Below are 16,108 nucleotides of genomic sequence, written 5' to 3' on the forward strand. Positions count from 1 at the left end.
CAGCTGAGACCTGAAGCTTGAAGACTTGAGGATTCAATGCAGAGGTTTTCCTGTAGGGCCTGAGGGAATCTGTGATCAGTATTAGACCATGATCCAATTCCCAGTGAATGAAATTACAAAGGTCTTGTCTACCTGTGTGGTTTGAGGAGAGAACTGGGCATTTTTTCCCAGTCTCCACCACATATGAAGCAGTGGACATCAGCTGAAGGGATGCCACAAACATGGTTTTCACCGCCACAAGGTGTTATGCCAAAAGTGTAAACTTATTCAAAAGTGTTTAGACAGAGGTCCAAACGACAATTTCTTTAAGAGCTAGTAAACATACAGATGTAAAAACATCTTCAGGAGAACAGGAGATCCCTGAGCTTCGGGCAAGTGCTGCAGGAAGTGTCATGCTCATCTGCCTCAGGCTTTGTCTCTCAGTATCTGCTCCTGAAGGACACCAGGCGAGCTGCCCACTTCTATCTCCATTCTTACAGAATCCAAAATAGAAGCAGAAAACTTCTTGCAAAATTGTCCATAATCTTTAAATAGAAAAGAAGAATAGCTTTACTTTTAATGAAATGGAGCACAATGTTCAGTCCTGGCTGTGTGCCTGAAAGATAGCTGTTTACTGGATGCTCTGTGCTGTGGTGTCTGACATAACTCAGGGGCTTCCCCCTGCTGTAGACAAGAAGCTGTTCCAGAATAACCCTGAAGCAGTAGTTGTTCCTGAAATAACTGTCTCTGAGTAACTTCATGTGTGGACATTATTATTCCAAATTACCAGGATCTTGTGTTGGTGGATTAGTCTAAAATGTCTTTCTTTTAACCAAATAAGAGTCTTCATCAATGAGTTAGTCAATAACTATTGCTCTCTTGAATTTACCTCATCTTTAATATGACAGACCTGTCAAGTGAAAAGGGGCCCAAGGACACAAGTTTATGTTGTAACAGCTGGCACATGCTGATTATTCATTTCACAATATTAATAAAGTTTTAGCACACAAATGGCTTTTTCTGGAGTCACTAAATTACAAATTTGAGAAATTACAGTGAAGTAAGCAGCCTTATTTCCGTTGCACAATCAGGAAAAACTGAGGAACAAACACAATAAGGCATGATATTCTAAAATGATTAGTAATCTGAGATATTCCATTTTGATCAAAACCTAAGCGAAGAGCAAGAAGAGACTGAACTTAAGATAATGGTGAGCATCTAGCCTTGGTAAACAGACCCTCTGAAAGGTCCTCTGTTTGTACCCAATACTGAATGCAACAAAGCTTTATTGTCAGCCAGATGATGTTTGTTCTGGTCATGAAGATATTATTATTATTATTATTATTATTATTATTATTATTATTATTATTATCCTCATCATCATTAATTATTATTAATGATTATGCTTATTATTAATAATAATAATTAATTATTAACATCATTATTAACATCATTATTAACATCATTATTGATACATGCAAATATAGATTTGGGGGTTCTCATTCCTTACACCCTTTTCAAATATATGGCAGTGGTGCCCGACCCCAAAACTTGTTCTTCAGACAGCAGCACATAATCACTGGAGAGACACTGAGAAAACTGAGACAAAGGAAAATCAGATTTGTCCATTTCTGAGATGCTCAGGGAAGCAGCAGTGTGCTGCCTGCTCAGCTGCTGTTGGGCTGGATTTTCTCATGTGCTTTAGACAAGAGGAAGGAGCTGGTGGGAAGAGGGAAGACTTTGCAGTCGTTTTGTGGGAACTCTTCTTTTTCCCCATTTGGCAGGGAAACTGTCTGAAAAGCACTTCTTGGAAAGCGTGGGTCTGGCCTCATCTCCCCCACCTGCTTAGCAACTTCAGGGAACATTTGGGAAGCAACACTAAGCCATTTTCTTTCTCCCTCAGCCATTTCCCCTTCTCCCAGGCCACAGTCAGCATTGAAGTTTGTCTCCTTCCCCCTCTCTTTCTTCTGTTGCAACGCCAGTGGTGTCTCCTGGCACTTTCCGAAGTGAAGTCAGATTTTGGCACCATCTCTTCTGCTGTGATGAAAGTTACAACAGGGAGGGTAAGTGGAATTTGATAACAAAAGGCCTCTCGAGGCCTTTTCATCTTTGAACCACTGGTAGTGCCAATAAAGTCCTGTTTCTATCTCAGCATCAACATTCACAATTCTGCAAAATAAAAAAAATGGAAGATAAAACAAATAAGAATTACTGCAGTGAATATGTTAAATTATTTTTCTTTTACTATATTCCAACAAATTTCTTAAAACACATCTTAAACTGCCTTTGTTTTCAGGAATGTAAATACTTAGGAGGACAGATTGTGCAGTGGCTGGCATGTCAGGAGTACCAGTCATAATCCTCCCCCTCATTCTTCCTTGCTAAATATTCTTATGTGGTCAGAGCGACCTACTGTGCAGTCCTGTCAATTTCTAAGTGGTTTGTGATAAGTGTCCCTTGATCACAATGGAAAGTTTGTGGAAATTTTCTGAGAAATAAGCATTTTGGAAAACCATCGACAGCTGGCAATGAAGAAAATACACTCTCCTCCCCTGCCCATGCTGAAATTCTATGCTCAAATGTAAATATAATTTGAACATAAAGCAGTAAAATTTTTGAGCAGCAATCTAAATAGTGGCTAGAGAGGAAAAAAATCTGACTGAACTCTCCTGACCTCTGTGTGTATGTATTTGACAATGTAGCATCTCTAGCCAAGGTTTAAAAATGGTGTACTCTTGCATCAGGGGGTAGACTGGTCCTTATTTCTAAACTGTGCTGCAGTATTAGACATACTCATTTGTCTTTTGTTTCTTCAGTTGGATTTCACAGAAATAAAGGGGTGCCTTTGCCAGAAGCACATTTTTCAGAGTGAATAATGATGAAAAAGATATGGGGGTCTGTTTGCCAAAGGGCAGTATTTTGCACTAATGCACAGAGGCCTCCTGTGCTGGGAATGTCCAAACTGGGAGGACCTTCTGGGCCAGGGACAGCTGGTGATGAGGCTGCTTTAGAGGAATGCAAAAGGTTCAGCATCAGCTCAGAGAGAGGAGGCACTGGGCTGGCAGCAGCCCTCATTTTGCTCTTCAGATGAGGCCTTCTGCTGCTGCCCCACACTAGGGTGGTAGGGCACAGCCCCCAGTGTCACAGGCTGCGAGGACAGAGGTACAGCTGTGCTCACTGGGAAAGCCTTCTTCAGAAAAGAAATTAGAAGTGTAACTTTGCTGGATTGGGACATAAATGTTTCTGTTTGGTTATATTTTTGTTTTAGTCCATATCCTTCTTAGAATCATAGAATCACAGAATGATTTGGGTGTGAAAGGTTCTTAAAGATCAGGTTCAAATTCACTCTGCAATGGGCACCTTTCATCAGACCAAGCTGTTCAGGGCCACATCCAATCTGGCCTTGAACACTTCCAGAGATGGGGCAGCCCCAGCTTCTCTGGGCAATTTGTTCTCATGCTTCACCACACTCTGAATAAAGAATTTCTTCCTAACATCTAATATTCATTGAATTCTTCAAAACTGCTATTCTGGCTACCTGGGAGAGATTGGAAGTTTCTCCACATTAAGTTTTACATTCTGTTCCAGCAAACCTCCCACCTATTTCCAGAAGGAGAAGTCAATGGGTCAGAGAATTCCTCAGCATGGACATTGCCATGGGGTCCTCCCAGTGATGCCTAAAGCATTTGCCTTGAATTTCTAGCGAAATTTGTGAAAAATGCTTTCTCAGCCACTTCTGTGGTGAGAGGTAACATGTCATCCTTGGCCTTTTGGGTGTGGGCATTTCCAGGAAAGCAGGAGCTCTGCAGGACCATGCCCTGGCCTCCTCTGTGGTGTATTTACCATCTCAGAAAGAGTGAAGAAAACTTCACAAACTTACTTCAGAATTTTTGTTCACGGTTGTTTCACCACTGAAGGATTGGTCATATCTCATCATTCTTCTAGATACAATAAATTCTGTCATCTCTTAATAGAAGTATATTGTAAATGGACTGCATTTGGGCTGGAATATACAAAGTTGCTCTACTGCTAAAGACTGTGTTGATTGTTTTGAGGTTGTTTTTTTTTTAATAATACAAGAATCCAAGAGGGAGAAGAAATTTTGCACTGAGTATTGATTTCCCTGTGGTACTGTGGGTGATAATGGTCTCTCCATTTGTCAGAGTTCTCCAGCAAAAGGACAGGTTCAGTGATTGGTATATTTTGCCTCCCAGTCTTCTTGGGCATCAAGTTTCTTTGCAGAAGTCTCTGACATGAGTAATACACACACAATACAGTGACATCAGCCCAGGTCTGAGGGGGGGAAAGCTCTCAGGCCTTCTTTGTTTATAAGACAGGCGATAAGCCAGCTTTCACCCTGCTCTACATCAAATTCAAGGTTAGGTGACGTAATGTAGGTCAGGATTCAGCTGTGTAAAATCTGAGAGAGGACAGAAAAGACTGTGCTGGTTTCCAAATGCCTTAATAAGGGCATCTTCTTTTAAAGAGTGGGTTAGTCTGAAGTAACTTCTCTTATGCTAACAGTTATGACTAGGCAACTGTAAGCATTTAAATCAAGTGGGATTTGCTATCCAAGGCGCTACTAAAGTCCACAGTTTTTAACTCCCTAATCTAATAGCCCATGCCTGCTCAGAAGCATCATTTTTTAGGGTAGGAAGATTTGAAGTGGAGAACTGTATATAAATGGCTTTAGTCAGAAAAAACAGCCCAAATAGTTCATGGCTATCTTAATGTGAAACTATAAATTTAAAAACTAAAAACTGTGCTTTAAAAAGGGAAAAAAATTAGAAGCTTTGATTCATCAAGGCCTCCAAAGTTTCATATTTTCTGCAATTATCTGAGAAGCTTCAAAAAGAAGACTTCATGAATGCAGCACATACATTCACACACAAACACATGGAATTTATCTCCAGTTACAGGTGTTTCAAACTGGTGCCATGTCACCAAACACCACAGAGCTCTTCACAGAAGGGGAGCTTGAAATGTTTCTCCTGCACTGCTCTTGCACATCCAGGCAATAGAATTGTCAAGGTTGAAAAAGACTTTTAAGATCACTGAGTCTTGAACCCAGCACTGTCAAGTCCACCCCTAAATCGTGTCCCTAGTGTCACATCTGCACATTTTTTGAACACTTCCAGGAATGATGTTTCCAACATTTCCCTGGGAAGCCTGTTCCAATGCCTATTTCTATTTCAGTGAATAAACTTTTCCTGATGCCCGCTCTAAACCTGGCACTGGCAGTGCCAGTCTGATGAGACTGGAAAGGCCAGGGTTTGTCTTGTTTAGGATTGACCAAATTTAGTACTTTTACAAAAAATATGCATTTGCACTGCGGCTTTGCTCTGTGGCTGCCAACAGAAGGTAGAATAAATGAAATAAAGTAGTACAGGAAAAGAATCCAGGGTAAGATGCTGGTTGGTAGAGCTGGCACTTGCCCTTCGTTTTCCCCCTGTGACAGATGTATGTGCATTGGCAAATGTTATTTCAATTAACACAAAATACTCCCAGCCTGCATCTGATCTGTTGCACCACAGCCTGCCCACAAAAGGAGCATTGATTTAGGGGGCTCATTTCACAGTTCTGTTGCAGGACAATATTAGTAGGTTTGAGGAGAGATTTGCCCTGACACCTTTTGTCCGTAGCTTGCAGACACCATTGTCTGCAGTGCATAATCTGATTTAGCTTAATCCAGCTCTAATGGGAACCCCCACCTAGGAGCTGGGGGGACAGGAGATATTGCAAGATTTCCAACAGGTCATGGTGGTCTTTTTTGTTTTCATTGTTTGCTACTTAAAAAAGAGAAAGAAACCCAACCTGAGCTCCCCCCAGAGCGGGTGGAGAGAGGAAGGCATCTCCAGAAGGTGGTGAACTGATCTCCCATTTAAAACAGGTCTGAGAATTTAACCTGGTGACTCCTTGTGTTTTTGTGTGTGCATGTTTGTGTGCTGTTCTTTTGGACCTCAGAAACGAACACTATGAAAACCTGAGCGAAAGGATTTTTGCAAAGATCATTCAACCTCCATGGAAAATCCATTTGTCAGGATACTGAGCTTTATGCCAGACCTGAAACACTGAAATTTTTCCTAAAAACCCAGCACATACTGCAGCAATTTGCTGAATTGTGACCTTCTGGAATACAGAGATGGAAGGATTTCTTTGCAGTCTTAATTGTTTGTTTCAATCCTATTCAGACCCTCTCCTTGTTTTGTCCTTGAAAGAAAAATGCAATCCCTAAAGCTCCCTTTCATCTCCTTGCTCTATAAATAATTTTGTCCTAAGAGACTCCTCCTTTTCAATTAAATTAAAAAAAAAAAAAAAAGATTACATTTAGTATTGTTTATTACATCATGCTGATTCTAAAAAAAATATCAATAAAGAAATTTGTACAAATACAAACCCTGGATAACACTGGAGATCTTTGACCCAAGACTGCTAGCTGTTGTAAATGAAGAAGTGAACACATATAACATTAAAATTAATTTCAGATGCAAAAATAAATCTTTTTCTGTGGCAAAAAAATATTTTTCTTAGATGTTTGGTTTATGTGTCCAAATGCTAATAATTTGTTCTCTGTTTTTATCCCACTTCTTCTCCTGCCCCTGTTAATGTGTCAGGTTTCCTTATCAGTGATAATGTCCCTGTGCCTTTCAGCAACAGTCACACATCCCTGAGGACTGCCCCAGATGAGTCTGAGACAGAAGATTGAAAAAGGAATTGAGTAAAATACCACTTTTTCTTCTTAAAATGAACTCACTGAGAGTGAGAAGCTTTTCCCCTGGAAGTTTGTCAGGTTTGTAGCTGTGCCCAAGATAGGTCTCCCTACATAGTCAAAGAAGGAAAGAAAGTGCTTCTCCAAAATATTTAGGGGATGATCCAGTTTAGTGATGTCCCCAGCCTCTACCCTCACCAGCTGAGTCTGAACCAAAGCAGAAGAGCAGGAATGTATTTGGCATCCTCACTTCTCTCCAGGAGCCCCTCTGCTTGCCTCTGTGTCCTTTTGTTCAACACCTAGCAGAAAGTGATAACAACAACAAAATAAACTTTCAGCAGTTCCAATTAAAAGAAAAAAAGAGTGCACTGTTTCCTCTCTCAGAAGCACCGAGAGCTAGAATATCAGCCAGCTATCAGCAATACCAGGAAAACATTGTGTTCTCTGCCAGCAAAGCTGTTGAGGGTTTTTTATTTTAATGGTTGTGCTCTGAAAGATCCACTTGTTAGGTACATTGTACACCATGGGAATGAGGTGTGGAGTAGTTTTGGCTCTGACACTCTGGTTTTAGTTTTTTGAGGTTTTTTCCACATATCTGTAAGGGAGGAATGAGGCAGTCCGAGCTCTGAAGGGTTATGTCTGCTGTTCCCGTGTTCACACCCGTGTTATGCACATCTGTGTTTCACCAAGTGATTAAATCAAGGGGTTTGTGCCAGCACAATAGTTGCAGCAGAAGGAGGTGCAGAGATTAATACACCAGGTACTCAGAAAGAGCTTACAGCAAAGTAAGACATGACCAGTAAAGGGCAGCATTGTGTCCCGTGTCCCCATGGAATGGGAATTTGGGTTGGGTAAAGTGTCCTAGACTTTAAGAGGAGAGTAGAGCATTGCTTGGGATGAATAGCTGTTACAGAATATTCAGTCTCCTGCTGTAAACCTGCTCACTGCAGAAGAGCTGGAAGCTGTACAGTGTATCTGGCTGCAGGGCTGCAGGCTCCACATTTTGATAGTTACTGGAAAAAGATTTTTTTTCCCCCCAACCTGAAACATGGAAAAAAAAAAAAAGCAGAATGCTGCATTATCCACGTAGGTAGTGCTGAATCATGTCCTTTTGATTTCATATCAGACACTGGCTGCCCACCTGCCCAGGTAACTTGGAGAATGTTGAACACCTTGAAGAATATCTTGGGAGTAAGATATTTCTTCATTGAAGGAAAACTTTTTCTAGCAGTACTTTCTTCCACTAAAACAATCTGCACCCAACTTGCTAACTGTGCAAGGCCAGACTTTGGTGCCATCATTTTCTATTGTACCCATTTCCTACACCCTGAGTCACAGAGTCGGTAGAAACACAGACAAACCATCATAAATTCTCAAATGCACAGGAAACCCTGCATTAAAAGTGAGGGATGGCCAGGCTTTCATCTGTTCCTGCAGGGAAATGTTTGCCCTCTGCCCTGTCCCTTCCTCAGAGGTAACGGGGCAATGTGGGCTGCTGCCTGTGCTTGCTTTGGTGCAGACCCACAGATGCATCTCCACAGGAAAAGCATCTCCATCCATATCTGTTTCTGAAGTCTCAGAGCCACGAGCATCAATGGTCCCAAAACACATGGTGCATTATTTTATGAGGAGCTGCTGCCCTCCCATACAGTCACACCTTTGTCCATTAGAGTGACACTCTTGGCAATGAACTTGCACAGTTCAAAGATTAGAAAAGTGCCTATTTCTCTTCAGGTGCTTCTGCTAGCAGGACTTTGAGAGACAAAGCTGCTGCTTGACACGTAATTTGAAAATTTATCATTTTGACTTACCCAAAAGAACCCCTTTTTTTTGACCTAATTTGATTTTCTTCAGAAGTTGCTTCTTCTGAAATTTTTCAGAAATGCTTTCTTTTTTTCCCTTGGGTGTTTTAACAAAAATGAAAGCACTGCTGTTTTCATTAGTATTTTCCAGAGAAAAGTTTAGGCTTTTCTCCATAAATAGGCTTTTCTGCTGTTGAAAGCTGTGGGGTTTTTATCTTTTTTCTTTTCCTTTTCTTTTTAAGTTAGAAATGTTAATGTGCTGCCCTGCAGGAATTGCCATTTAAGTGCCTTACACTTACATTTGCTGCAATTGACCACACTCACTCAGATCCTCTTTCCTATGATACACCACAGCCTTCTCTCAAGATGTGGAAAACCAGTTGTGTTCTGGGAGATAATACTTGGCCAAGCCCATAAAAGAAAAGGGGAATATTAAGGCATCTGAAATTTCCACCATTTGTTGTGGAAAACTAGCTGAATCTAAGCATTTTATTTTCAAAGTGTTTGAATTATGAAGGAATACTTGGCATTTCCTCAAAAAGCAGAACTTTCATAAATAAATTCATTCTAAAAAAGAAAAAAAATGACCTCTTACCCCAAAATTCTTGACAGCTAATTTTTTTCACTGGAAAACATCTTTTTGGAAAGTTTTGATGCTCTCCATATTTATGTACTTGAAATTACGTTTGTGCTAATGTGGCTTTGCTGATCAGAACCTCAAAATTTTGCATGTTGCAGAATTTATACATTTGTTCCCAGCCAAACCATACCATATAAAAGCTGTCTTATTACTAGTAATATCAAAAAAACTGGCTAACAAGACATCCTGGATACTGCACACATACTGATGGTCTTTATAGAATAAATGCTCTGTGCTCTGATGTGGCAAATGAGGTCATTTAAGTGCACTAACTCTGGTCTTCCTCTCCCTGTTCTGCTTGAAAGAGATTTGAATGTGAAAAGGTTTTGGCACTCCAGGCTCCATGGTTTGGAACAGCTTTCAAAATTGGAGGCTTAAAGGTCACTTTTCTCTGAAGAAGTGAGGGACCCAACCCCAATACCAGCCATCAAAGAAATGCTAAAGTAAGAAGCTGTTTTCAAAATCACATTGAGTGGGTCAGGGATGGAGCTGTTTCCCTTAAACATGTGAGGCCTCTGTGTTGAATATATATTGTTTTATCCCTGTGGCATGACCCCGTCTGTCAGATAAGGAGAAGCAGTAAAACAGGGAGGATGTGGTTGCTGTCGTGGAAGTTGGAAAACAAATTCAAGCTTAGAAGCCTTGTTTTTTCTCCCCTAAAATTAAAATCAGTGCTCTTGTTAGCTTCCTACACTCCATCCAAATTTAGCTCTCACAGGGAAAAAACAGGATTTCATAAGTTATTGCACATTTAACAGTGGCAACAACTGACTGGGAGATGTGGGCAGGGTAAGGTACACTCATACCACCTTTCCCCCTGCCTGTGATGAACCAATGGATGTGTTTGACCCAGAAAAACTGTAAGGCACTGGTAGCCATGGGCACCCTGAAACAAGGGCCATGGTAAAATTCTGCTGGGCAAACACCTGCCTGGGCCAGCCAAAAGCTGTGCTGGTGGTCTGGTGTGATGCCACCTCTGTACTACTCAGGGAGGCAAAGTGCTTAATTCTGGGCTGGAGGGAGATACCTGATGGGGGCTGAAATCCACAGTAGAGGCATTTGAGGGGAAGCCTGAGTATATAATTTTTCATCCCAGCAGAAACAGGAGGATGTGTTCCCCACCAAGTGACTTCCCCCCTCACTTTTCATATAACAGACTGGTGCTTCCCACAGTTTTGGATTCCAATTCAAATCCCTCTTCTGGCAGATGTAGAGCAGGATTTGTGCCGTGCTTTCCTACTTGTCTGGGACCAAGCATGTTTGGGGCATTCATTACTTCTCTAGCTGTGCTCCCTCAGGTCTAGCAGGACACGTTCAGAAAAGAACTCCCAGGTTAGAAGCCTTTGTTCCTCAAGCAGTCTGGGCTTAGCTCTCCAACAGTCCAGCACCAGCAACCATGGCCATGTGCCATACATTCTAGAAGTGTTTTTGGAGACTCAGCTCCTACACATCCTCCTTCACCTACCACAACACAGCTCTCTGACTCAACTCCATGCCCCCAACTCTATGACTTGCTGAGGCCAACCCTTTAAGAGAAACATGGAGAGCCTGAATAGAGAGGCCTGATCAACACATTAAATGACAAAAGTTTTTAAAAATACCAATCTATTTGATATATATTGTAAATGCTACAATTTTCCTATTCAAGGAATCATGCTGCATTTTACTTGTACTTTTTGAGCCTGCAGTAATATCTCAGTAAAGTTTTTGGGAATTATTGACAAGATTTCAGCCACAGCTAGGGAGAAGTACTTTAGATGACTGCTCTTTGAGAAGGAATCACTTCTAGAGTGAGGAAAATGTTTCTGAAGCCCCTAAACTGCCATCACTCACCAGCCTGCACCCCATTTGGGTGGGCTGACAGCAAATCACTGCGTTCAAGCTGACAGTACATTGAGCTGGTTTTAAATTTCCTGCTCTTTAAACCATGCTGCAAACTGAATCAAAACACTTTCATTAGAGGGATGAAAATAAATCCCACTAAAGCTGGATTTTATCATGTGGATCTATCAGAGACAAGCAGACTGGGTTGTGTGGGGTTCAAGGATGTGGCCATCAGCCCCTAGAGCCAAATGGGAAGCTGTGGAGAATCTATGCTGCATGCCCACATATTAGACTCAGCAAGCAGTGCCACCACCTAGGAGGACTAAACCTGGCACAGTCACTCCTCATTCGGTTTTTGGGAAGCTTTGATTTCCATCAATGGAATTGGGGCTGGCAGCATCATAAAACCGTCTTTGAATTATGCTGAATTTCCAGAACCAAAGCAACGTTTTGATGGCATTTCTACTTGTGATCAGCATCCAAACACAAGTGTAAGCCTTGCAGCACATATTTGAGAAGGCGGGTGGGCTCTTTCAGGCATGTCCTTACATTGGGGCTAGCTCAAGCCCCAGCTCAGGAGCTGCTCCCAACCTTTTCCTTGTCCCCACTGATAGCACAATCCTGGCCTGCTGGGACAAGCTGCCTCAGCAGGATGCATTGCCTAGAGCTTTTCTTTTGGTTTCACTTAACAATCTGCCACCACTCCTGGCAAGATTTGGGCTGCATTTCTCAGCTCCTAATAACCCTTCCATGCCTTCCCCAGTCTCCATGCCTACACCCAGGAGAATAGCCCTGGTTTGCTGGAACTAGCTCTCCCAGAGCACTGTGGGCATGCACTGCACCATGGAGGCAGCATGTCAGGAGAAACAAACACTTAATTTTGGGTTCATAGCCCTGGGCTAACGTTAGGACCAACATCCTAGGTGGAGATGCTGGTATCTGGACAGTATTTTCCATGAGGAAGTTGGAGATATCTTTGGCAGAGCACAGTCCTCTTCACTATGCAAGCACTGTCTGTTTGCAAAAACAATTTCAAGATACAGAGTAACGTACATAAGTCACTGACTGTATTCTTAGCTACAACAGCAAAAAATGCACAAACATGTAGGCACAAATGTACACAAATACATACTATTATGATTTGCAGCTGTCAGAGCAGTTCCTGTCACTGAAGGAGCTGAACTTAATTACCAATCTGGAACAAATCTTGATCCTAAAATAAAAAAAGAGCGAGCTGCCTAAGTGTATGCACATTCTTCCACTGTAAATAGCTTCCCAAGAATAGAGGGTCAAATCCTCAGTTGGTGTAGTCTGGCGTCAAATTTTGACAGATAAATCTACAGAAGCTGTTTTTTCTGATGGGTGCTACCTACAGATCTGATTCTGTACATTTTCTAATCTTTTCATTAGGAGACCATTCAAATCCTGTAAGAATATCATGAAGGTGTTTATTAATGGCTATCTGCATCCTCCAGCACTATTTGCCTTGGCATCTAGATGGAGCTGAGGAGGTCTGGGTTTTATTCCTGTCTGAACCTGTAATTCAGTGTGACCTTGAGCATGTCCTTCATCACCATTCTCACTGTTGGTCACAGCATTCAGACCAGAGAAATCAAAGTTCGGCTCACCACATGGGACAGAAAATGCCCTCAATCAAGACGATCCATTGCACAAACACAAGACTGTGTCTAACCTGCCTCTGAGTGCAGACTTCTAGCCAATGCTTCCAGGTGTTTCCCCTGTACATTCCCTCTCACTGGCACCCACATTTGTCATTGTGGTGGTGATTTCTTGGCTGCACTAGGAAGTGTCTCCTCCAGACTGCAGAGATTATTCTGTGTGTCTCCTGGAAATGTTCTGCATGCCACTGCCCATACCCCAGAGGCACTTTGCAACCCCCTTTTACAGACTGTGAGCCCTTGGCCAGGGCTGTCCTCCCTGTGTGTTTGTATAAGACTTCATGCACGGAGGCTCTGCCTCAGCTGGGGCCTCAAAAACACGGCTATAAAATCGGCTATAAATAACAGCACAAGACAGGGTGTTAAACTCACTGATGGCATCTGAATCATCACTTTGGCCTCTTGATGGCATGACCTTGGAGGTAGGCTGTTAAGTCTGTAAAAAATGTTTAGAAAAATAATAAAAAAAAGGTCTCTCAAGTCCAGTGTCTTGCTCCAGTGATAGCAAAAAGGGTAACAGGAGACTGTTGTTCTAACTCTGTGCTGCCTTTTCAGATCTTGTTTTTGTTTTCCTGCAAGGAGCAGGACTTTATTGGCTTGTTTCTGGGTGCACACATGAAGCCTTTCATCAGTGCATGTTTCAGTAACGGGGCCCTGGATATCAGTAACATTGACACATTCATACAATATCCCGCTCCGTGATTTGCAGCGCTCCTACATCTCCACACTATTAATGAATGAGTGACTCTTTTCATTACCTTGCCATAGATCAAGTGTTGGCCTCTGATTTTGACAGATGATTCAAATACATCTGGTTTTCCTAACTTGAGACCGCTCAGCTCCTCCAGCTAGTGCTAAATGATGCTGTTTGCTAGAGAAGAATAAACTATTTTGGAGGGACTTACAAAAGGCACTTTGACTGCAGCACAGGCTGGGAGAGAACATGGCTGTGCCTGAAAAGTGGGTCTCAATGGGGAAAAAAATCTACTTGAGTGAATTTCTTTCTGGGATTGTTGAGATTTTGCTGGGGAGCAGGCAAGCTTTGCATGAAGAAAGTCAACAACGGTCCCATTTATAACCTGTGAGGGCCATGAAAGTTTCATTTTCTGTGCACAGTGAAAGATCCCTCTATCTACAGGGATTCCCCTCGACATTATGTGACAAATGCACCCCAATGTGATGCCAGCACCTGCATTTTTCTTTGGTTTCTGACATACCACATCCTAAATTTAATTGCTCTAATTTGTTAACATTATTTTATACTTGACAAGTATCCTTTCTAAAGTTCTCACTGAGCCATAGCAGCTCACTCGCCACCTTAATGCCTTTGCAAAACTAAGAGACCCCTGTTAAGTCTGCTCTGGTGTAGCAGACTGCTGTACCTATTTGGACTAGGATAAGTATTTGCTTAAAATAGGAATAGGATAAAATTCAGGAACAAACTCACAGAGGAAAAAAACCTTTTGCTTCCTCTAGAGGAGCCCCAGCCATACAGCACAGAGGTGTGGTGCTGCACGGTGTCTGACTCACTACTTCAATGAAGTTTAAATACTTTGCCCACACTGGAGCAGTTGTACTCAAAAGAGTTGAAGTAGGCCCTTGTTCCCCCACATGGCCTGGGGGAGGCAGGAGTGTGCCCAGAGAAGGAAAAAGGAACATTTACACTCTTTAAGTCACTGTGGATATCTCAGCTCCAGAAAGAGTTCAGGTGATGAACAGGAATGGGCAGCAAGAGGGAAGGGTGGCCATACAAAAAGATGTGCTCCCAGCTGTTCTTCTGGAGCCTGTTTTTATCTGGCACCAGGAGGATGAGGTTCTGGCACCAGGAGGATGAGGTTCTGGCACAGCTCCATCTCCCTGGGGAGCCTCAAGCCAAGAGCCCTTTGCTGAGCTAATCTGGCACCCAGCTCTGGGATGGGCTCAGAACAGAGAAAGGTATTGAGGCTACCAAAAAGTGACAAATCTTAAAGCTGAGCTTGGAACATACATTATCTTCCGCTTCAACCTCTCTTTCCTGCAGCGGCACCCCCAGCACACTGTTCCAGCACCTCTGGGCCCTGCCAAGGCTCTACCACTGGCGCTCCTATCTGGGTACCTCCAGCTGGTTTTTTTGCTTCAAGGACTGTGTATCATGGTGTATCATGGACAAGTACAACCAAAGAAACTTCCAGCTCTTCCTTTGTTGCTGGAATAGAGGAAGAGGCTTGCACATGAGTGCAGCTCTCTGAGAGACCAAGCTAAAACTGACCTGGCATCTTTGTGCAGGCCTCAGCCCCTGCAGTGTCCAAAGCAGTGGCCCTTTGCAGCATTCCCTCTGTAGGATGGGAGGGCTGAGCTGTGGTGTTGCTCACTACCAACTCCCTGCTGGAGAAAGGAGAGCCACAGAACCTTGTAGATTTTGCATTTGCTCTCACTTTGAAGGGACCCTGCTAGTCATGTCTTTTATAGGAAGGCTTTAAGCTGAGGAAGCAGCAGCTCGAACAAATGTATCTCACAGCAAAGGATATCCTGCTCAGACAAAAAAAAATCTGCAGGAATTCGAATGACCAGGAAAAGTTGGGCTTTGCAACACTAGGAACTCCATATGATGAAATCTTTACCCTATCCAGCTCTTACCATTGGCCTGAAAGATAATGCTTCAGGCTGGGACCCTGGCAAGGCTCTTACCTAGCACTGAACAAACTATAAAGGCTCTTAAACTACTAAAAGGTTTTTAGGAAAGTCTCCAAGGTACTTGGATTTGAAGGGATGCAGAGGGGAAATCTTAGGTACTTATGTAGTTACATGCCTGAGTAGCTCTAAAAATCCCCTGTTTAGTCTGCAGCTAGTAGAGAGCAGCCCAGGTCTCCACATTGCCACCTGGATATTGGCCCTGACTGCAACTCAAATTCTGTGTCCAGTTTTGTGCCCTGCATGACAAGAAGGACGTGGAGATCCTGGAGCATATCCAGAGTAGGGAATGGAGCTGGAGAAGGGTCTGGAGTACAGGTTTTATGAGGAATGGCTGAAGGATCTGGGGGTGTTCAGCCTGCAGGAAAAGGAGACCCATGGGGAATTTCTCGCTCTCTACAACTCCCTGACAGGGGGTTCTAGTGAGGTGGGGTTGTAACAAGAAATATGAAAAGAGGAAATGGCCTCAAATTGCACCAGGAGAGGTTTGGGTTGGATATTAGACAAAGTTTCTTCCCTGAAAGGGTGGAACAGGCTCCCCAGGGAAGAGGTGGAATCACCATCTGTGGAAGTGTTCAAAAAGTGTGTGTGATGGGACACTTGGGGGACATGGTTCAGTGGTGAACAGGCTGTGCTCAGTTAATGTTTGGCCTTGATAATGGTAGAATTATTTTCCAACCTTAATGATTCTACGTTTCTATGATTCTTGGCCTTCACTACCCATGGCACAGCTTCCAACCCTGGTGAAACAAGTATCTGTGCCCAGCTCAGGCCATTGGCTTGAGTTGTGGCTGAAAGCAAAAAA

Source organism: Cyanistes caeruleus, chromosome 5 (genome assembly GCF_971803275.1).
Source record: "Cyanistes caeruleus chromosome 5, bCyaCae1.hap1.1, whole genome shotgun sequence".
NCBI classification, from domain to species: domain Eukaryota; kingdom Metazoa; phylum Chordata; class Aves; order Passeriformes; family Paridae; genus Cyanistes; species Cyanistes caeruleus.